This window comes from Schistocerca americana, chromosome 2, assembly GCF_021461395.2.
Source record: "Schistocerca americana isolate TAMUIC-IGC-003095 chromosome 2, iqSchAmer2.1, whole genome shotgun sequence".
In the NCBI taxonomy this organism is placed as follows: Eukaryota; Metazoa; Arthropoda; class Insecta; order Orthoptera; family Acrididae; genus Schistocerca; species Schistocerca americana.
This window is the reverse complement of record NC_060120.1, coordinates 472,718,588-472,741,757: the sequence shown is the minus strand read 5'-3', so window position 1 is coordinate 472,741,757 and position 23,170 is coordinate 472,718,588. Positions and strand designations below refer to the sequence as shown.

The 23,170-nt window shown below is 36.7% G+C and overlaps 1 long non-coding RNA gene across 1 annotated transcript; it reads right to left on the bottom strand.

Moving 5' to 3' along the window:
- Positions 1–16,333: 16,333 nt before the first annotated feature.
- LOC124590846 lies at positions 16,334–17,040 on the bottom strand. The gene is made up of 2 exons (XR_006976800.1): positions 16,899–17,040; positions 16,334–16,512 (listed from the first exon to the last, which is right to left on the bottom strand). It is a non-coding gene; the product is annotated as an uncharacterized LOC124590846 (long non-coding RNA).
- Positions 17,041–23,170: the final 6,130 nt, after the last annotated feature.

Below are 23,170 nucleotides of genomic sequence, written 5' to 3'. Positions count from 1 at the left end.
TAATAAACTGTGCATGAATGAGAAATAAACACATAACACTGTTTTAATATTACATGAGCTTTTAAGCATTCTAAGTATATAACATGTTCGACTTAATTTTTTGTTCAATGATATTACATGCTTTTCCCATCTTAAGTGTTCATCAAACCATACTCCCAAGAATTTAGTGTATGATGCTTGTTCAATCTTACACTTACCCAGTTCTACTGTAAGGTTAGTTTTTATTTTATTTGTAATATATCTGAAGTTGATCCATGTTGTTTTTTTGGCATTCACAATGAGTCTGTTTTCATTAAACCATCTGTCTGCTTCGTCTGTTGCTAATGTGACTTTTTCCTGTAAGTCAGCTTCGTATTTGCTTTAACAAACAAACTTGTATCATCAGCAAACAGTACTGCCTCTGCTTCAGATAGTTGACTTGGTAGGTCATTGATAAATATTAAAATCAGTAATGGCCCTAATACAGATCCCTGTGGTACTCCATACAAAACTGTCTCGAATCTTGATGAATATGTCCTATCTGCCTGGCTTATCTCCGCCTTCTGATACCTGTCTGACAGATATGATTCAAACCATTTGTGGGCAACTCCACGTATCCCATAGGCATATAACTTCCTAAGCAGTAACTTATGGTCGATGACATCAAATGCCTTTGATAAGTCTAAAAACAATCCACAATTTAATTCCTTTCTGTTTATGGAATTTAGAACAAGTTGCAAAAAATTGAAGATAGCTGTTTCAGTTGATTTATTTTTACAGAAACCATTTTGCGCATTAACCAATATTCTATTCTTAATAAGAAATTTGTATAGTCTCTGATTCATTATCCTTTCTATTATTTTTGAGAGACCTGACAACATTGATAAAGGCCTAAAGTTACTAACATCATATTTATCACCATTCTTGTAAAGTGGCTTTATAGTTGACATTTTAAGTTTTGATGGAAACACCCCTGCCTTAAAAGATTCATTTATAATTTCAGTGAGATGCGAGGCTATGTTTCTTGCACTTTGCTTAATGACTTTGTCAGGAATCCCATCACACCCACATGACATTTTATTTATTAACTTATTTATAGCATTTAGTACCTCTGAATCAGTTACTGGATAAAAGAACATTGTCATGTCATTCATGGGGATTTTTACCTTGCTATTGGAATTGCATTTAGTTTTAATTAAATTTATGGCTATATTTGTGAAATGTTCATTAAATATGTTGGCAATCTGAAGTGGGTCCTTAACAGTTTTACCCCCACATTTAATGAGAAAGCTGTTATCTTTTCTTTTGTGTCTACCAATATTTTCATTTATTACCTCCCAAGTAGACTTCATTTTGTTGTTACCTTTCTCAATATAGGTATCATTATCAAGCTTCTTAGCTGCAATTATTACATTCTTGTACAGGCTTCTATAACATTTCACATGTGCTTTCAGTACTACATTCTTCCTGGCTGATTTATTTAACTTTCTGGGAGTGTCTGATGACTTTCTAATCCCCTGTGTAACCCATGTTTTGGTTTTATGTTTAGTTTTGACTCTTTTCATAGGAAAGGCAACATCGAAGCAGTGTTTGTAGCTTTCAAGGAATGAGTCAAACTTTCTGTTGACATCACCACTTGATTCACTACCCCAGTTGCTATTTTCCAGAATTTAATTAAAAATTATTATGCTGTCATCATTTATAAATCTCCTTTCTCTGTAATTGTTATTGATAACAGGGTCCTTGTAAGATGTGACATTTAAACTCAATTTGATACCCATGTGATCCGAGAAACCAGTGTCGATTACTTCAGTGTTATATTCACACTTGTCCTTGTTTATAAATACTTGATCTATTATAGTTTCAGACATATTTCCGCATCTGGTAACTTCATTTACAGTTGCCATCATATTATGACACAAAAACAGATTGCACAGTTGCTGTTGTTTACTACAATCATTCTTAAAGTTAACATTAAAATCACCAAGAACAATTACATTATGTTTAAGTTCATTCAGCAGTCCCTCAAGGTTTTCCATAAAAATGGCAAAGTTGCCCAGTGGTGATCAGTACAAACACACAATTGTAATTTTTAATTTGGTTGGCTCACATATACTGTATTCAAAATCTTTTTCTATGCATTTTAGTTTACATTTAATTTCTTTTGATTCTACCCCTGTCCTAACATAAATACATGTCCCACCCCCTTTATGGTTGATTCTACAAAATTTGCTAATCATTTCAAAATTTGGAATAATTATGCTAGACGCTTGCATTTCTTTTACCCAGTGCTCACTTATGCATAGTACGTTAATGTCTTTTAGATAGTCAGTTAATAGAACTTCTATTTCAGCTAATTTACTTTCTAGTCCTTGCACATTTTGGTATACAACTGTGAAAGTTTCATGTAATGGATTTGCTGCACTATTTACCTTTGTACTTTCTTGTTGCTGACACTGTAAAGATTCTGCCTTTTCTTCTTCTTCAAATTGCGAAGATCCCATAAAAAATAGTCACTACGCACAGCAGCTCTTCTTATCCTGAGGCTCTTCCTTTGAGATGTCTGCAGAACAGCTGATGAGTTTCTGGATCTAATTGAATGGTTCTTGGCTGTTGGTGTGGTTGCAGCACTAGTTACAAGTGAGCATGATGCATTGAGTGTGTCGAAAAATGTGCCGACAGCTTCATCCTTGGAGGTTTCAGGTGCACATGAGTTTACACTAGGTTTGTAGGCTTTCTCATCTGAAGAAATTGTTTCCTCTTCAACTCTGCTGGATGTTCCTGACATTTCTGCTGGTACCCCATATTATACCACTCCTTCAGATACTGGTACCGGTATGTTAGGTATCGCTCTCATCTTAGACGTTTCCTTGCAAATTTCCATTTGCTCAGTTACTGCTATGGTGAGGATACCAGGCAGTTTGTGTTGATCATTGACATTATTTATTGTTTTCATAATTTGAGCACAGACATACAGTTGTCCTGCTCTATTTAGGAGATCTCCACTGTTTATGAAATGTTGTTTTCTGAAATCTAGCTGGACAAATGTTGAATTTGGGTAGCACTTTGTTATTTTGTGAAGCAGTCTGTTAGTTTTTTTATTTCTTCGTTAACACGAGATTTCTGAAAAAAAATCGTATGGAATGCTGGTTACCATCACATGTACATTTTTGAGCTGTTCGAGCGTCTCTCTTAGCGCTCGTCTTGCTGATAATACATCATTGCAGCGGACGTCTACTCCGCCCCCTAGGATTAGAACACAATCATTTTTCTTTATCTTGATACTCAGATTTTCGCAGTTGTTGACGATCTCTTTCAGTGGAGCATCAGGTTTTATTAAGCTAGTAACACTGCATCCGGAGTTATATAGGGTTTCTGCCAGTCTTTTTCCGAGATTGTCGGCAAGTATATGTACAGTAAAAGCATTATTTGTTGTGCTCAAGTCTTCCGAAGTTTTGCAGTCTATTATACGATCTTCTTTCTTTTCACAGTCTCTATGTATTATATTATTAACAGATTTTAACGTTTTGAGCACATTATGGGCTGAGTTGTTAAGTTTTCGCTCGAGGTTTCTGTTAACAGTTGCTTGTATGTTAGGTGTAACGAACTTTTCGGAGGCTTGTTTACTTTCAGTTCTCACGACACTTACTGCTTCCACTCTCTATCCGCAAGATTTTATTTCGTCACATATTTCCAGAGCATTGTATCTGTTTTGTTATTCCTAATGCTTCTAATTTATTTAATAGAATCTTGTGGTCGACTATATCAAACGCCTTAGAAAGATCCAAAAATATGCCTGTGACACATTCATCCTTATCAAGAGCATCAAGTACAACTTTTGTGAATTCTGCTATGGCTGCCTCCGTATTTTTGACACTTCAGAAACCAAACTGTGATTTGTTTAAAAGGCTGCATTTATTCACATAATTCATTAAACTGTCTTTCATAACTGCTTCTATTATTTTTGAGAATGCTGACAGCAGGGAAATGGGCCGGTAACTTTTTAAGTCTTCTGCTTATCTTTCTTAAGCAAAGGTACAACTCCTGCCTGTTTTAACTGCTCTGGAAATGTCCCTGATGTGAAGGATTCATTTATTTTATTTGTTAAGGGGCTTTGTATAATCCCCATGCATTGTTACAGTGCACACATTGGTACTTCATTTAAGCCTACTATCAATTTATTTTTTAGTTTTTGAATTGTTTCACTGACTTCATTCTCTGTTGTTGGAAGTAACGTCATTGTATTTAGTGCAACATTATTTGCAGGTGTTATATTTATTTGGGGGAATTTTTGCTGTAACTTATCTGCAATATTTGAAAAATGCTCATTTGCATAGTTTGCTAAGTGCTGTGTATCATTTATTACTTTATCCCCCTCCCTTAGCAGTATGTTATTCTGTGTTTGTTTGCCTCTCCCCATTTCCTTTTTTATAACACCCCAGATTGCTTTGCTTTTGTTCTCTGCATTATATATTACTTTGTCATTAAACCACTTTTTTGCTGCAATCAGCCCTCAGCACCTTCCTGTACTTCTTTTTGTATCTATGATAGAAATTTAAGAATTTTGGGCCAATGCGAATCTTTCTCATGGAACTGAAGTGTTTAAGTGTTTGGGAGGACTTCTTAATACCTGCTGCTATCCATCTGTTTTGTGAGATGTTGATACAGACATGCATACTTTTGGAAATCCCTTTTCAAAGTTGAATTTAAACAACGTGGAGAATTTAGAGAATTTCATATTCACATTGGTTTCCTTACACACTTCATCCCAGCTTTGTTTTTCTAGTTCTTTTGAAAAATCTTTTATTTTGATTTCTGATAGATGTAGTTTGTAGGCTTGTAGTTTAGGGAATGATTCGATGCCTGATTTTACTGTTGTTATTTGACAGATATGATCTGATAGTCCGAGATCTTTTACTGTTACGTCACATTTTTCCCTGTCCATATTTATGGCCATGTGGTCAATTACTGATGAAGTCATTGTGTTAACCCTTATTTCACTTATGACCAATAGGGACATGCCAAAACTTTGAAGGATGTTTATGAAGGTGCTGCTGGATTCATTTATATTAGTGTTGATGTTAATGTCCCCAAACATAATTATGTTGACCTTTGTACTTGAGACTTTATCCAGAACTTCTGTTAACTTATTGAAAAAAGTGTCCACACTGCCACTGGGAGGTCTATACACATATAAAATGATCAATTCCTTGGTGATATCGAGCCCTGTTAATTTAATAGCTGATATTTCAAAGTATTTGTCTTCACTTACGGTACTGAGGTCACATCTTGATTTGAACTATGTTCCTTTTCTAATATAAATGCATGGTCCTCCACCTCTTAAGTAGTTCTGCAGTAAGAGTTTGCCTTTTCATGCAATGATAATACTACATGTTGGATTTCTTTGTGTCTACTCCAGTGCTCATTAAAACAGACTACTGTGCAGTTCAAAGATTGGAACTGAATTTCTAGTTGTTGTATTTTATTTTTTATTGATTGCATGTTTTGATGGAGAATTGTTAAGTCTGTGAAATTCCCTATGTTTCTCTTTCCAATGGTTTGTTCTTCTTTGTGACATCTGGTATATGTGATATTTGAGGTGATAAAATCTGTCTTGTGATTGATTTTTTCAGTATTTTTTAAAGTGTGGATATACTATTTAGGCAGGGGAATCTGTTGTCTGGATTTATCCTAAAAAAGACCCACTTTTCCTACTTATGACATCAGGTATTTCACCATGAGTGGCCCATGGTCCACCCCCTATATTTTCATGAATCAGCTGTACCAATCTTCCCTCCCCAGTCCTGTTTAGGTGTAGGCCATGCCTAGTGGAACCCCATCTGTTGATACTCCTGACAGGCACCTGAGAAACATGAGCAAAGTTGGCTGTCCTCAGAGCCATCCCTAACCCCACATTGATTAGCCTCACAGCTCCATCAAGGTGTGGTCGATCATGACGCTGGAACAGTTCAACAAAGTGTACGTTGTGCCATGAGTCAGGTAAGCTATATTGTCTAAACTGTTTCCTGTCCACCCTCTATCACTACACGGTCCTCTTTTGTAAAGTCCTTACATGAAGACCCTAGGTCCTCTATAACATGACTTAGCCCTGCATTTGGCTTGAAGATACTGGTGGCATGGTACGCTGCCCCTAAACTCTCCTGTAACTGAGGGCCTACACTTCGCCCATGGCTACTACCTAGCAGCAGGACTTCCTTCTTCCTAACACTTTGTACATTCCTAGGCTTCTTGGCCTCGGCTGAAGTGTGCTGCACATTTCCTGCTCCTCATTCTACCTGTGGCTCTTCTCCATTTAACTCTGGCAGTGGTAGATACCTGTTTTCGGTGTTGATGATAAAACTGTCAGATCTCGTTCTCTTTCTTCCTATCCTCCTACCAGCTGCCAGTTCCCAACCATCCTCCTCCCACTTATCTCTCTTGATCCTTACGAATTCCTTCCTCCAACTGTGCCTGAAAGGTAGAGATTTTCCTTTCCTGTTCCCCAATCAGAATGTTCCTACTGCATACTCTTCAGTTCCAGGAGAGAGCCTTTATGTTCTCCCTACATTCTCCCCACTGCATCCTTCCCCAGTGAAAATATTTCCTGCAAGATTGGCAACAAATCCTTCTACTCCCTACCCTATAACAACTCCCACATTTCTCACTCACGGTCATTTTCGAAAGAATAATTAAGTTTAAAGAAATTCTTAATTTTGTCAAGGACGCGAGATTGGCTGTGTAAACAAAAAATGACACAAAGATCTTATGTGCGGTGTTTATTTTCCTACTGATTTAGAGATACAGTGACAGAAGAATGAATTTGTAATTAATTTGCTTTTAGTGAATGTTCGTAATCAGGCGTGTTTGGTCAGGTTTTTAAACGTTTATAACTCGGAAAATTAAGGTCTAGATCGGTTCTATCTAGCTAGTAAACAATACGAAATGTGTTAATTAAATACGATTTGGAAACGTTTAATTACACTTTTATTGCTACAATAGACACTGATGGAACTAGTAGCAGTACGAATTTGCACTATCAATAAAACTTGAATAGAATTTTTTGTGTTTATGTCACACAAAATTTCGGGTTATGTCGCGATTATTGGGACTTCAGCTAAAGGACAAGTTTTTTCAAGAACAAGCGCTGCTGGGACGCTAATATTCAGTTGTGTGACAAAGACGGAGACTACAGCATGTATACAAAACAAAGAAAATTTAAATTTGACTCTATTTCCTCTCAAACAAGTTCTTTTTGCGGACAAAGAAAATACCTGTGATCTTACTCGGCGGCCATCTTGCACAAGAAACACCCTGACATTAGGAATAAAATGCATCTAAGGGAAACGCAGTACCTTCTGTATGAATAGTACGAATACCTGGAAGTACTTGCAAACTAGAATTCACCACACTGAACTCCTTCCAATGTTCCAATATGACTATCACGGCTCCTCTCAATAAGTTCCTGTAACATTAGTTAGTTGCTTGTCCCAGCAATGGAAACAGAGAGTTGGCCAGATGCACTCAAATTTATAGTGAAAGCTCAAAAAAGGATATGGAACACGATATGGGATGGCATTTTTCTGCTCACAAACTGCTGAAGACAGGAAGTTCCAACTGCTGGATGATGTTTCCATATTATCGTTGAAACAGGCAATAAAATATGCATGCTCTTTACTTGTGTCCTAAGTAGTAATGATCACTGACTCACAAAAGATACTAAAATCTATTAACAACGGGAAATAGAATAAAGAAACTTGCAAAAATGCCCTGAACTTCTTAGATCACTACCATCAAGCTAAAAATGACTGGTCACATTAGAGAATTTGTTTGGAGCAACCCACATTCTGGCATTGTACATAATGATAAAGCAGACTAACTAGCAAGAGAGGCTATTAGCAGCAGAGGACCTCTGATCAAACGACAAACGATTTTTGTGTGACAGGTAGAATGATCTGATAATCAACAAATAGGAGGTAAAAGATACACCAGTATATAGCGAAACATGCCAAGACAGCTGTAGTTTCTGAAGTTCAAACACACAATGAACATAATATCTAATGTGCAGATATGTCTCAATCATGAATCCTTCTACACCTACTTACATTGTATCAGCATATCAGGGACACCTTACTGCCGATGTGATTACTTCACAATTTGTGATGGAATCACATTCTCTTTCAGTGAAAGCATTACAAGACCCTGGCTGAGTCAACTTTTTACGGGAGCTATAGACACTCGATCAGTGTCAACCCCTCTGTACCACTCCAGTTCTAAAAATAAAAAACTTACTCTATGGTTAGACCTCAAGTGATGTGAAAGAATAGAACACATTTTGATGAACATATGGCACCACACATTATTGGCAGTGCTAGGAACAAATGAGTTGTTATTATAGTAACTGCTGCTTCTCAGTAGCAAGTTATTTCCATCAGTTAAGTTATTTTTTGCCACCTCTAGTGTGCAACATATCACATGCAGACCAGTAGTAGCCACAAAACAATAAATGAAAAGCGCAAGGCTCATGTTAAATGATCGAAAAACAGAGCAACGGCAGTGCCCCAAGTGGTATGGAGACAAACTAAGAAAATATAAACAGGGCAGGTTGAGTTCCCTATAGCTTATACAGTACTTTCTGTGGTATTGCTTCTACTAATAACAATTTTCGAAATGTTTTTTGGTAGCACCAGAATAAAAAAAATTAAGTGTTAATGGTATTTTATGCATAATTCAAGAAACTTGCACTAGCAACCAACGACTCCTTGTAAAACGCTCCTGCATCTTAAAAGAAGTGTAAATGCTTCAATCCAGAAGCAGACCCAACATCAAGATTAAGAGATAAGTATCACAAACAGGAAATAGGAATAAAACCAGTGAAATGAAAACAAAATGAATTACTGCTTTTTTATTTCTTAAGCACACAGATGACACTTGCACACGTTAAGATTTACCTCTAAGCTGCCAAAAAAACTTTGAAATTTTGGCTCAGTTTCTCTTTAACCATATTAATTCTTTTTATTACAGATGGTGTGTTTCCCAGTACCCAAAGCCCAGATAAGACTGTGTACGCATGACCTGTATATTCATTTTGCTAGAGAACAAAAAATTTACGAAATGTAACACTCATAGAATTACTCCAAAACAGTTTCACTTGATTCATTTCTAATATTACTAAAGTGCGCGTCATTTACGTTGGCGGCCGAGTTTAGGTTCGTCCTGCGCATCTGACGTCACAAAACACAGTCAGCCAATGAACAGAGAACGACGTTGCCAGATCTCGACTGCAGTGCAGAGCATGGGCGAGTGTCTATAGTTTTAGAAACGTTCAGTCATAAATAAGGTAATAGAACAAAAGCAATGTCTTGATAGCAGACATTCTTTTATAGAAAGTTTGGAAAAAGCATTCTTTATACCAATTGCTTCATATTCTATTAATTAAACCAAACAAGCAATAAGACTCCTAATTCAGGCGATAGCAAGGAAAGGTGTTTGTATCACTCTCACGAACCGCTTTTTCGCAATAAAGAACAGCGGTAATTGTTTATTTCCTATTGTACTTCGACGAAGCGTGAGTAATTCATAGTCATACCAACAGTGTTTGTCAGTATTTTGCGTGACGTGTTATAATCCTCATTGCGTTATGTAATCAGATGAGGTGCGTTAGCGTAATGGTTAATGTGTTGGTCTGCTACGCGAAAGGTTATGAGTTCAAACCTTGTTCACTGCTTAATATTTTCATTATTTAAAGACAATATCGAAGTGCCTTACTTCACGAATTATATTCGTTTAAGTGCAATTTTTTTAAATTTCTAGTGCTTTGTCTCTTCATTAACCCTTTCGCTCCTGCAGACACATGCTCCCCGCATTCCGCGCTGTGGGCGATTTTGTCATCACTGCACTGCTCGCCTGTGCAGACACATGGTGTTCCCACTGCTTTGACATGCTTATTCGATTTCACAAAAACTATTTGGCCCAAAAATTTGATTTTTACACGTCTTCTTGACTGATACCTTCCCCCCATAAATGACTTAATTTTGTTTCGATGTTCAACGCAGTTATTATGCAGCATTAAATGTAGTAAACCATTGCACGAAATTTTGAAGAGTTTCCAGAGGTAGAAGTCCATAGCGTATACTTTCCGTATGGTCGATTTTAGTTGCCACAATGTTGAGAATGAAATGTGGACAAGATACCTAAATTTCATATAAAAATTACTGTATAACAATATCTCATTTAATTTAAGTACCACATAGGTGTCATATGTAATATTGAGAAATATTCCGTCTTTCGCGACTGTAATAAAAGTATTATTTACACCGGACGCGTTTGGATTTATTTTAAAGCACTTCAATCAATCAAAAGGAAGAAGACAAATTACATTAAACAAAACTGTGGACCTACAATTAAATGCGGCCGTGGTGGCTTTACTTCATGAACTGCGCGCTCCCCCCTAAACGTAACGTGCGTTTCGCGGGGCCCCGAGGAATCGCTTCATGACGTCATCAGTAAGGCTGAAAGCGTGACAACGCTGCCTGGTGACTAGACCTGTAAACAACTCTGTTGACGTAAGTGACGTCACACGTTGTCCACAGCGTTTGTACAGACTAGCCATCAGCTATTGTTTTGGAACGTCAAATCAATCCAGATTGTTTGAATGAAGCTTCCATTAACAGAATTAAATGTAGAAAGAAGGTTTGAATGCGAATAATCTGGATTATGGTGACATAATAATCCGCAGCGTAGTCAAAGTTACACATTAGAGTCTTACATGATTGATTGAAGCCAATTGATAACAAATTATTGGTCGAAAGGCAGAGTGATTTATAGCATAACACATATTACGCATTGAGGACAATGTGTATAAACGTTTTTAACGCATTAACTGCAGCTTACTAATGTAGGCTAACTACCACTGAGACGCTTGCAGCACGAATTTGTCTTTGAACCCATACCAGCAGTAGCAAATGCGGAAAAACAAATCAAATATGGTAAAGGATACGTAGTGGAACGCCCATTGCATTTTTTCAGTTTCTGTACGATATCTGTAAATAATATGCATCAAAACACGTCGGATGATTGTTCATTTTCTAATATATGTTTTTTGGGGATGACCCAGTAGTTTTATTTTTTTATTATGAGAAATGCATTAAATGTGGGAAAGTGCATTTAAATACGCCGCAAACAAATATTAGGCAAAGCCACACGTCTGTCTGTTATCACAACCGTTATTTCTCATTCGCAGTGTTCCACAACTGTCGACGAAATTATCGCTTTTCAACCTAATGTAGACCTCAGACTATGCTACAAATAGTTATTACTCCAGCCAAGGTTTCTAGGGAAAGGGGGGGAAGGGGGCGAAATCCAGTATAGTGCTCTAGCCCAGATATGCGCTCTTGCCCAGTGTGTGTTACCGATATGCTTAAATTTTGATCGCTGTTTTTCTGTAAATAAACAGATATATGCCAATGACATCGTCCTGTATGTAGTTTCTCAAAAATCCAGTTTATGTGATCTTAAGATAAAAAGAGCTCAATGAGGGAATATTAATAGAACTAAGCAATACTGACATCTCCAAATTGTAAGACTGCTATAGATGCAAGTCGCTGATTGTCAGAGTGTATCAGTGGGACAAAACATTTGAAGTAAGCTTTAAGTTAGTTCAACTATTACTTCTTAATGTAGTAGGCAGTCACAATTTTCTTCCGTATTTTGATGTACATACATACTACACAAGCAACCAAATGGTACCTGGTGGAGGGTACCTTGTACCACTACAAATCATTTTCTTTCCTGTTCCACTCGCAAACAGAGAGAGGGAAGAAAGGCTATCTACCATCCGAACCCAGATTTCTCATGCCTTCTCAATTTTCTCAATAGTGTTGTACAAAAAGAACATTATTTTCCCTCCAGGGATTCTCATTATACTCGCACATAGTTTGAAACTACTGGTAACCTATATAGCATCCAGACTCTGAGTTGCTTCAATGTGTTGCTTAAATCTGACCTGGATCTCAAACATTGGAGCAGTACTCATGAATGTGTCACATAATTGTTCTATACGGGTGGTGTAAGTGATCTTCCCCTCATTACCAGTCACAAACTATATTCATCTTCCCAGAGGAAGGGAGTAACAACCCTGAAAGCTAGAAAGGTTTTTTTTTTTAAGTGCTGTTTTTCTCTCATACTTTGTACAAGTCATTTCATAATTTTACAATGAGTACTGTCAGCTGTTCATATAATGGTAACATTAAAATCCTGTTAATTTGAACCTTAGTGTTAACATTAACTAGCAATTGCATTCGTGAGTCGAAACATTATGTTTAATTATAGTTATAGAAGGAGAAGCTAATAAAATATTTTTTTTACTTTGTATTTTTTTATTACCTTAGGATTTTCAGTTTTCTGCCTGATGTCTAGCAGCAACCTGTTAAAGACTTTCAATCAGAATGTGATATTCCACTCTGAATGGTAGGCAGGGATGTATAGCCTACATGGACATTGTTTTTACTTCCAGTATTTTGCAAGTTCATTTCACTGAACAGAGTAAAATTACCCCTATTACGAACAACAAATAGTATTAGGGAGTAAATATGTTGACATGTAAGTGAAAGACTCCGAAGGGCTCTGAAAAGACTTCTGTAAGAAGCTGCGCTATCAATTTTACACAATAATTTTACTCACATGGATAAAAAGTTTTGTTAACTTGCCACATCAGATTTGAATAAAATCGCAAGCTTTTCATAGCAGCCTCCATCACCGTCACCAGTAATGGTACTGGTGTGGTGTACTGTAGCAGCACATTAAAAGTGAAACTTCCTGGCAGATTAAAACTGTGTGCCCGACCGAGACTCGAACTCGGGACCTTTGCCTTTCGCGGGCAAGTGCTCTACCATCTGAGCTACCGAAGAACGACTCACGCTCGGTACTCACAGCTTTACTTCTCCCTGTATCTCGTCTCCTACCTTCCCAACTTTACAGAAGCTCTCCTGCGAACCTTGCAGAACTAGCACTCCTGAAAGAAAGGATATAGCGGAGACATGGCTTAGCCACAGCCTGGGGGATGTTTCTCATTCTGGAAACATTAAAAGTGTTTCAATTGAATTGATTCTGCATTATTTCTCTTGCTCATGTCCTTGACATTAATGCTACCAAGTTGTGTTCTTGTACAGTAATTAGTTTCCATGTTATAACATGTTAAATATAGAAAGTTTAACTGTAACCAAGCAGTAGTTTTCTTTGATGACAATATCAGTTCCAGTGCACGACTGAATTTCAAAATCTGTCTTGTGGGGTGAAAATCCATTACTGCTGCTATCTTGTGCTGACAATGAGATGACTTTCATAGAAATATTGAATTATTTCATTTGTAATACAGTTTCATAGTTTTTGTAGTCGCTCATGACATTTACACTTGCATGCAATAGATGTAGCATCAGCATACAGAACTATCCTTGAATTTGGGGAGCAGTATTTTGTCATTTACACAAATCGACAAAAGAAAGTATCCCAGTACAAAATCCTGGGTACCCTGTATTACATATCAGTAATTTTAGATCAGTGTATGCCACTCGCCATTCTTAAGAGTGAAAACTGATTTGTGTTAGATAAGGTTTTATTAAACTGTGAACAATTATCAGCATTATTACCCAGCTGTTTTCCCAGAGTATTTACTATCTCTCTCTACAAGCAATTGATAGAGATTAGCTTTCCCATCTATAGCTTATCGCAGAAAGTTCAGTAACACCTTCAACATGTAAGGAATTGAGCACCAATTATTGGCACTTTTGCAACATCATCATAAGGTTTGATATCCCTACTGAAAGACGAGCAGAAATTTTTTGTTAATTGGTGCATAATAAGGTTCTTTTTTGGTATACCAGTGCTCAGTAATAACTGAAACATCTGGTTTGTTAAAACATACTATTATGTCCAAATCATTGTGCTTACTTCCTAGGCTCGTAAAGTTTTGGAAGATGATCTTTGTTCGCAGGTTGCATTGTCACCACATGTTTTTTCTTTTTTCTTTTTTTTGTTTGTAACCATAAATATCCTCATTAAGTAAATCAGATGTACTTGTCAAACTGGGAAGAGGACACAAAAAGGTCACACATGTACAAAATAATAATAAAAGGAAAGATTCAAAACAAGTTTCTTACAGCAAAATGTAAAACTTAATTGTTTTTGGATATATTACTTACTTATATCCTTCATTCAAAAACTTAAGAAGGCTGTTAGTTTAGTGTCTTCAAGGCATAATGCTGTTTCACTGAGCATCGCAACAGTCAAGCCTGAGATGGTAGTGTACTATGATACTACCTATGAAGAAATTGATGCACTGGATGCAAAGTGCACTGTTTACTCTACCCAGCAGGTGTTCCAGAAGATGGCCCTGCACTATTCTATAGCATCATGAATATTTGTGTGGTATATACATTAGTAATATATTCATTACTGACAGAAAATTTAATAATCACATTTTTCCTTCAAGTTTCTGAAATGGCAGTTGATGAGATCATATCTGAAGAGACAGCTATCAACCCACACTTTCAGCATGAAGTAGGACTACAATTACCAGAATTCTGAAATGTGGATCTAGTAAACCTAGAGTTGCTCTAGGAAAATAAGTAAGATGTGACATGTGTCCCAGATCAAAGATGAGAAAATGAAAGGTTGCTGTATTAGTTATAGCACACAAATATGCAGTGACTAAGAAGTGTGAAATGACTGTGTTCAAAGCTATGTAGACTTGTTTAATTCCTGGTTTAAGTCATTCACATTATTTCATTGCTGTGTTTCCTGCTGCCATCCATTAATACCAGAATGTCAACAACTACTTTGTTACTTCAAAATCTTCAACATGTTCACTGTGGCTGATACAAAGGTCAATAAGAGCTACTAGCCACGAGCTTTTAAGTGTCAGCTGCAGTGAATGTGCAAAACAAGAAAATTTTTGCTATTTAATTTAAAGTCCTATTCAGCTTCCTTTTTCAGGCGTGTTTATTTTTAAATATTAATACTGATGAGAGTTTCATTACAAGACCCCTAATTTTGAAATCTGGATGACATCATCCCAGCTCTGCAATAAAATATGCACCATACACAACAGGTTCAATGTAATCTCTCCTCTCCACAAATTTGCACCTCAGATGTGTTATATGTCATATATATGTTATACATCACATAATACTACAGTTAATTTTCCATATATCTGAGCAAAACGAGTTATTGTGTGTCCATGTTTATCTCATCTAGGCATTGCATCTTTCCCTTAACTTCAGTGTGCTTTACAATAAAATTTGTATGAATATTTTGTGTGTAAATTACCTATTCTACAGCTAATTCTTGTGTAACCCAATGTGCCATTCAGGTGGGTTTACTGGTGTGTCAATATAATTGTCAGGTTTGGTTTGAAAGGGGTTCTTGAAATATATTCCCACATAAATTTTTATCTATTCTCGGTTGCAAAATATATTACACACTGTCAGTGCCATTTCAATGCAAAGATTTTAAATCATGCTGGGTAATATACCAATAACACAGGTGCAGCATACCTCAGAAATTTAATTTTAGTTGCTTCAACCAATGACAATTACGGACCAAGTCTTGCACTGCCCTGTTTTGTGTATTAACCCGTTGGCTGGCATGAAGGTGCTGGTGGTCACAGCAGATTGCTCTGCTGGGGCCAGCACTGATCTCATGGTAACAACCAGGTATCAGCAATTTTACACTTTAATCTTACCGAGGAAAAATATTTACTTATATTTGATATCCCTTACCATTTCAAGACAATTTTTCGGTTTGCGGTATTTTTATTTAAATGACTACAAAGTTATTCATGAATTCAGTTTTAGATACATTTTTAACATATTATATTTAACTGTGTAAAGGATAATTCCTGAAACAGTAATTAGCATTCTAGCTGTATCTTTTTAGCCAAGGCTGCACAGATGCATATACTAAACACTAGTTCCTAAACGACTGCTTAACACATTGACTACCATGTTGCTGACAGCAGAGCAGCACACTTAATGCTGTATTCCAGACCTAATCATGTCAGGGCCAAGAAATGCAGAAGATAATCTCTCAGGGAGTACTATAATCTAATAATGTAAACTTATAACTAAAAAGGCCATTTCCAATTATGTCTACCAAGCAAATTATGCTTTGAATCAGTGATTTCTTTTGCCATAACTGACTAGTGAACACGCATGCCATAGGATGGTGAATATTTATACTTTGCCTGTGAGAAGCAGCTATGCACATAGTCCAATTTATGTTGAAATTATCACCTGGGTATTTTAATTAAATTTGGTCTACTATAAGCAACATGATAAAGGAATCAAAAGTAAGACACACACAGATTTAATTTCTTTATTAACAATGCTCGGATTTCCACATGACCATGGAGGTACCAAGCTGGATGCGTTACTCGTTTTTTTACATGGCGAGTTTCCCCAGTAGGCCTATAAACCATGAAACCGACAAAAAAGCTACTTCTCGTTGTCTTCTCTTCCTTGGACTTTCACTTCAGAAACTCTGAAACATCCATTACAAAAACACATTACACCACTCACAAACCTGGATTCAGTCACTGCAATTCATATCTATTTTACTGTCAAAAATACTGACTATGATCAATGATTAATTGTGAACATTCAAATGTGCAGGTTACTGTTAGAATACAGTTACTACACAATTTTTGATCAGGAAAACGTTATGATGATTGCAACTTAAATACCGAAGCCATTTGTTATGAGAATACGCCGTTACCATAAATAATCCACATAGATGCACTGAAAGAAACTTTACTGAGTAACATAATGCATCAGAATACTATAGGCACAAAGAATGAAATTTCTGTAGATTTACCATACATTTTACTTTTCTTCCGCATGATAAGATTACTAACGGAAGTTACTTACCGTCCATTGTCTGGAATATAAACTATCCTTTCTCGTCTGCAAACACGTGCTTTTGGAGCAAGTATTATCAATTTTTTTCCGTGATTGAAAAGCTTTAACGCACACAAATCCCGCCATCATACACAAATCCACAAGGCATCAGCATGCCATGTTCAAAGAATATACGCGTTTCGAAAACTACCAGCGATATTGGCTTGCATGAGAGACGACGTCATGCCATGATATGACGTCATAATACCTCGGGGCCCGCGAGACGCTTCTCCTAAATGTAAGCTTGCGAGCTATGCTATACTATGGCGCTGCTTCTACTGGCGCGTGCGTCGTGTGCAACTGGCAACGCAGCAATATCCCGCGTCTGGGCGGGCATGCGCGAACCGCCAAGATAAAAGAATTGAACTATAGGTGCATAAGAAACACTTGTCAGTTGTTTTGGAAACACACCCATTTAGCCCATGCCTAGCTTTAATCATGACTTTTTTCCCGAAAAATCGCCCTCACAGACAAACACATTACCACAGTTCACATTAAATGACAATTCGAAAACACTTTTCCACTTCAGAAGGATCAATTGAGGTCGTCTGGGAAATCTGTATAAACACTTGTTAACTTTCTCAGTTGATCCTACATAGAATCAAGATGAAAAGTTCATGAATTTACAGGAGTATTTTGATATCTGTTTTATTTCTAAAGAGCAGAAATTTCTTCATTACATTCGCTAGAAGAACCATTAATGATAATCTAACTTATTTAAATAAAGAAACTAAACCACACTGTTTAATTCATGATAGGAAATAATACATTTCATTTATAGCTAAAATACTGCAAGTTAAATATCTTATCTTAGTATTAGTTGAGAATATTCTTCTAAAGGGAATTATCTCCTGTTCCACAGTAAAAGTTATGAAATTTTGAGTACGTAATCTTACGTTAAGAAAGATATAGCCAAATACAATTCGCATTATGTGGACACAAAATGAGAAAGATCATAAAAGCGACCACAACCAGAGACTGCAGTATGGAACTATACAATTGAGCAGCTGCTATTGGATAACTTTCAGTGGACAGTTGTGTAATCTGCAGTCAGCCCTCTAGGCAGCTTCATAAACCCTTCTAGCCCCTCTATTGATCTGGACATGAACTATTTGGGGTGTTTCCAGTTTTTCATAGAGCTTTCACCTTTGTGGTATTAGCTGCAGACATTCTTTTATTTATTTAGCGTCCTCGTATGTCATCGTTATAAAATTATATCCGACTTGTCATAGATAATCATGCATAGGAAATGGGACATGAAAGAATTTCGATTATTTGTTAGCTGATAAGATATTTTTATGTGTAACAAGGAACCATTCACAAAAAATAGTCAAGATATACATAATTCGAATAATAAATGAATACAGTTGACTTTTCGAATGAGTACTTGGATCAGTATGTTGAAAGAAATATGTTACTCCATTGTGCATGCTGATTTCTCAGGTATTCATTGACACTATATAAACTCTTGCCAGTTGGGATTTCTTTGGTTCTTTTTTGAATACATGGAATTTTGAGATGCTTTTACTTTTCTGTGGTAGTTCAGGAAACAGAATTTTAGGCTGATAAAGAGCACTTTGAGACAATGCTTTTTTCTGATTCTCTACGAAAATCGTCTTTATTTCTTGTTTTAGTTGTGGCCTTGATTATTTAACACACAATATGCCTTCTGTGCCTCAGAAAACATATACTTTCATAAACAGAGACACATTGTTGCAAAACTCCTAAAATCACAATCTTAATGCATCTTAAGGGAATAAAATTTCGACATTCATTTCGAGGGGGAAAAGGTGGCAGCGGCGTGGTCTGCCAGCATCTTAAGTTAACCTATTTTGTAGCGCTCACTCATCTTACAGTATTGGATTTCCTAATTTTGCATCTTATTATCTTTATTTTATTATTCAGTTTTTGTTTTCGTCATACACTACAAACGTTCCATGCTGACTTTGATATTTTTCCCATGAGAGTTCTTCCATAAGAGGCATCTGAAAGCTGAAAATGATTTAGATTTTGCAATACCTGCACAGAATAAAGACCTGCACAGAATAAAGACCTGCACTACGCATAAATAAGAACACATATTCATGAAGCAATTTTGATTAAATCGTTTTTTAACAGTGAAAAAGTTAGCTCTATTGAGGGAGAAAAGAAGTTGTTGCTAACGGTATTTCGTGCTTAAAAAGAAAAACCACCCAAAGGATAAGATAAAAAATCCAGTATGTATTGCAATTTTTAAACATTTTGATTGGCTGTGATTCAGCAGCCGTACGATGTTTAACTACAGGAGGTATATACAGCCACTTTGGTCACACAAAACTTTGTCAAAACCATGGTTTTGACTGCACTAGAGCAGTCTTCATCAGAATAAAAAGTTACCATAGAATCTGTGTAAACACACCATGGTCGAAGTCCACCCCCAGTAGCTGAGTGCTCAGCACAACAGAATGTCAATCCTAAATGCCCGTGTTCGATTCCCGGCTGGGTCGGAGATTTTCTTCGCTTAATGACTGGGTGTTGTTTTGTCCTAATCATCATCATTTCATCCCCGTCGACGCGCAATTCGCCGAAGTGGCGTCAACGCGAAAGACTTGTACCCGGCGAACGGTCTACCCGATGGGAGGCCCTAGTCACATGACATTTATTTACCATGGTCGAAAACGTCTGAGCAAAAGGGCTCTCGTCAAGCAGAAATGTCATAAGTATAAAACCTGCAAGGTCGCTTTTGGTCCTAAGCGTTCTTGCAGCCGTTATTATATTACTTGCAGTGTTTTTACATTTTAGATTTTATATTTATGACATTTCTGTTTGAGGAGAGAACTTTTGTCCAGACGTTTTCAACTATGCTGTGATTACATGTATCCTGTTGTTGTTGTGGTCTTCAGTCCTGAGACTGGTTTGATGCAGCTCTCCACGCTACTCTATCCTGTGCAAGCTTCTTCATCTCCCAGTACCTACTGCAGCCTACATCCCTCTGAATCTGCTTAGTGTATTCATCTCTTGGTCTCCCTCTACGATTTTTACCCTCCACGCTGCCCTCCAATACTGAGTTGGTGATCCCTTGATGCCTTAGAACATGTTCTACCAACCGATCCCTTCTTCTAGTCAAGTTGTGCCAGAAACTCCTCTTCTCCCCAATCCTATTCAGTACCACCTCATTAGTTACGTGATCTACCCATGATGAAATAAAAGAAATTATTCAGATAGTGAAGGGAGATGAAAATTTAATAGTCATGGGTGACTGGAATTCGATAGTAGGAAAAGGGAGAGAAGGAAACGTAGTAGGTGAATATGGATTGGGGATAAGAAATGAAAGAGGAAGCTGCCTGGTGGAATTTTGCACAGAGCACAACTTAATCATAGCTAACACTTGGGTCAAGAATCATAAAAGAAGGTTGTATACATGGAAGAAGCCTGGAGATACTGACAGGTTTCAGATAGATTATATAATGGTAAGACAGAGATTTAGGAACCAGGTCTTAAATTGTAAGACATTTCCAGGGGCAGATGTGGACTCTGACCACAATCTATTGGTTATGAACTGTAGATTAAAACTGAAGAAACTGCAAAAAGGTTGTAATTTAAGGAGATGGGACCTGGATAAACTGATTAAATCAGAGGTTGTACAGAGTTTCAAGGAGAGCATACGGGAACAATTGACAAAAATGGGGGAAAGAAATACAGTAAAAGAAGAATGGTAGCTTTGAGGGATGAAGTAGTGAAGGCAGCAGAGGATCAAGTAGGTAAAAAGACGAGGGCTAGTAGAAATCCTTGGGTGACAGAAGAAATATTGAACTTAATTGACGAAAGGAGAAAATATAAAAATTCAGTAAGTGAAGCAGGTAAGAAGGAATACAAACGTCTCAAAAATGAGATCAACAGGAAGTGCAAAGTGGCTAAGCAGGGATGGCTAGAGGACAAATGTAAGGATGTAGAGGCTTATCTCACTAGGGGTAAGATAGATGCTGCCTACAGGAAAATTAAAGGGACCTTTGGAGAAAAGAGAACCACTTGCATGAATATCAAGAGCTCAGATGGAAACCCAGTTCTAAGCAAAGAAGGGAAAGCAGAAAGGTGGAAGGAGTACATAGAGGGTCTATACAAGGGAGATGTACTTGAGGGATATGTTATAGAAATGGAAGAACGTGTATCCTATGGTAACTTTTTATTCGGATGAAGACTGCCCTAGTGCAGTCGAAACCATGGTCAATTTGACAAAAGTTTGAGCAACCAAAGTGGTTATACATATGTCCTGTAATTAACTATGTATTAAGCATTGATTTATTTGTATACATTATATTCGCCATGAAAAAAGTCTATGCTTTGTTACATTTGCACACCATTTTTTCCATTATTTGTTCCCAGTGAATATTGCCACTTTAGTGACAACAATGTCACATGGATTTTTCCACACTTCTGCACATCCATGGTCATAGAGGCTGGTTCATAATATTTAATAACTCACAATAATCATGGAGAAACTAAACCGTTTTGTGTATTCAAAAATGGTTGGTAATACCTATGGTGGCAATTTTGAAACAAAAATCGTTTTAAAAACGATGATGATAAGATATCAAAAAGTGCAGATGGAAACAGCACAAATTAAGAAACTTTTACGAAAATCTACCAGTCAGACCCAGGATGGTAAGGCATTAAAACAGTATACAAATTGTTTCCTTATACAGATCGTGAATTTAGGGATTTCCCACCCTCTGTCTACTGATATGAGCCTGAGGCAAGAGACTTACTATTACTACAAGATTGTGGTGATAATCGATGAAACTATTTTCACCTCATTATATGCTACTGATGAGCATAAGGGATATAATATACAGAAATAAGACATACCAATGTTCACAGGCCCAGAGCAGGATGCAGGTCAGGCACCCTTCAGGATAGAATATTTTATTTGTTTATTACGTATTCCATTAATCCTTATTGTGATAAATCACAAGGATGTGGAACAAGTCATGGATATGAATATTTTGCCGCCTTGCATCATAACACTAGAATACATAGGTTGCAGCATATGATCACTATCACCATCTGAGAACTATAGAAAGTCCCATGGTGCTAAAAAATATGAAACTGGTGTAAAACACTGGAAGTTCAAATTGTTTGTCCAAAATTGTTTGGGCACCCATCGTACAAATGTGTGGTTGTGTTACAAGACATAGATGTGGTGTATATTTAACTATGCATATTGGGATTACTTGCAACACTTCCAAACTTTGCAGCTATTATGCATCACGACAGTAAATGGAAACACAATAAAATGTTTTACAAACTTTGAGGAATGCACCCAGTTGAGTTGTCCAAGAAGTAATAACATTATAGGACAATATTTACCATCACAAAAAAAGGAAAATTTGGATGTTCCACGTTACATCTTGGTAGGGTTGATCTTGAAACACTTCCGTTTCTTATGTTAGATCATGTGGTAAAAACGTCAGGTGTAAGTAGTAATGCTGTAGAAACTTTTTTTTAAACTGACAAAAACAATTTTGCTGTAAAATTATTAATTAGTGTACTAGAAAGTTTGAGAAATTTAACAATGTAGCGATTGGACACCTTAATTATTATCAAACGCAGTGGCAGCTATGGTTCTTTAAATTCCTTTATGGCATTGAAGAATAAACAAAGTCACTAGTCACCAATGTTTTTCTTTTTATCTGAGCAATAAGCCTCTTTGAAGCTTCCCTTTTGAGCCTTCATCGCAGTTGAGAGACACTACAATAAAATAATTCCCATGTAGATTGTGAAATTCTGAAATATTTTTTCTGCCATTTTTTCATCAGCGATATTTAACCTAAATTCTAGACTGTTACTTTATTGTAGTCATCAATGAAACACTGATCACCTTCATCATTGCTGGCCTCAGTTCTTTTTAAGTGAGTATAAAATATTTATAGTAGTTGTAAATTATCCTATATTAGACATGGACCTACATAAAAAAATTTTAATAAGCCTGGTAAGATAAAAAAGAATTATTAATGACATCATCAGCAACAAGATACTATTCACGCAAACTAAGTTAATACAGTGGTAGTTGATGGGAGGAATGGTAAATGATAAAAACCGTTCTGGCCACTCACATGAGCCAGTGTCAACTTAGTTTGCACAAACGATCATGCTTGTGTTTTCATGAAATTATTGGGATTTCATATATTGACCTGTAGAAAAGAAGCTTTCATTAGCCATTTTTTCCATTCCATTCATGCATAGAGCATGGGAAAAATGATTGT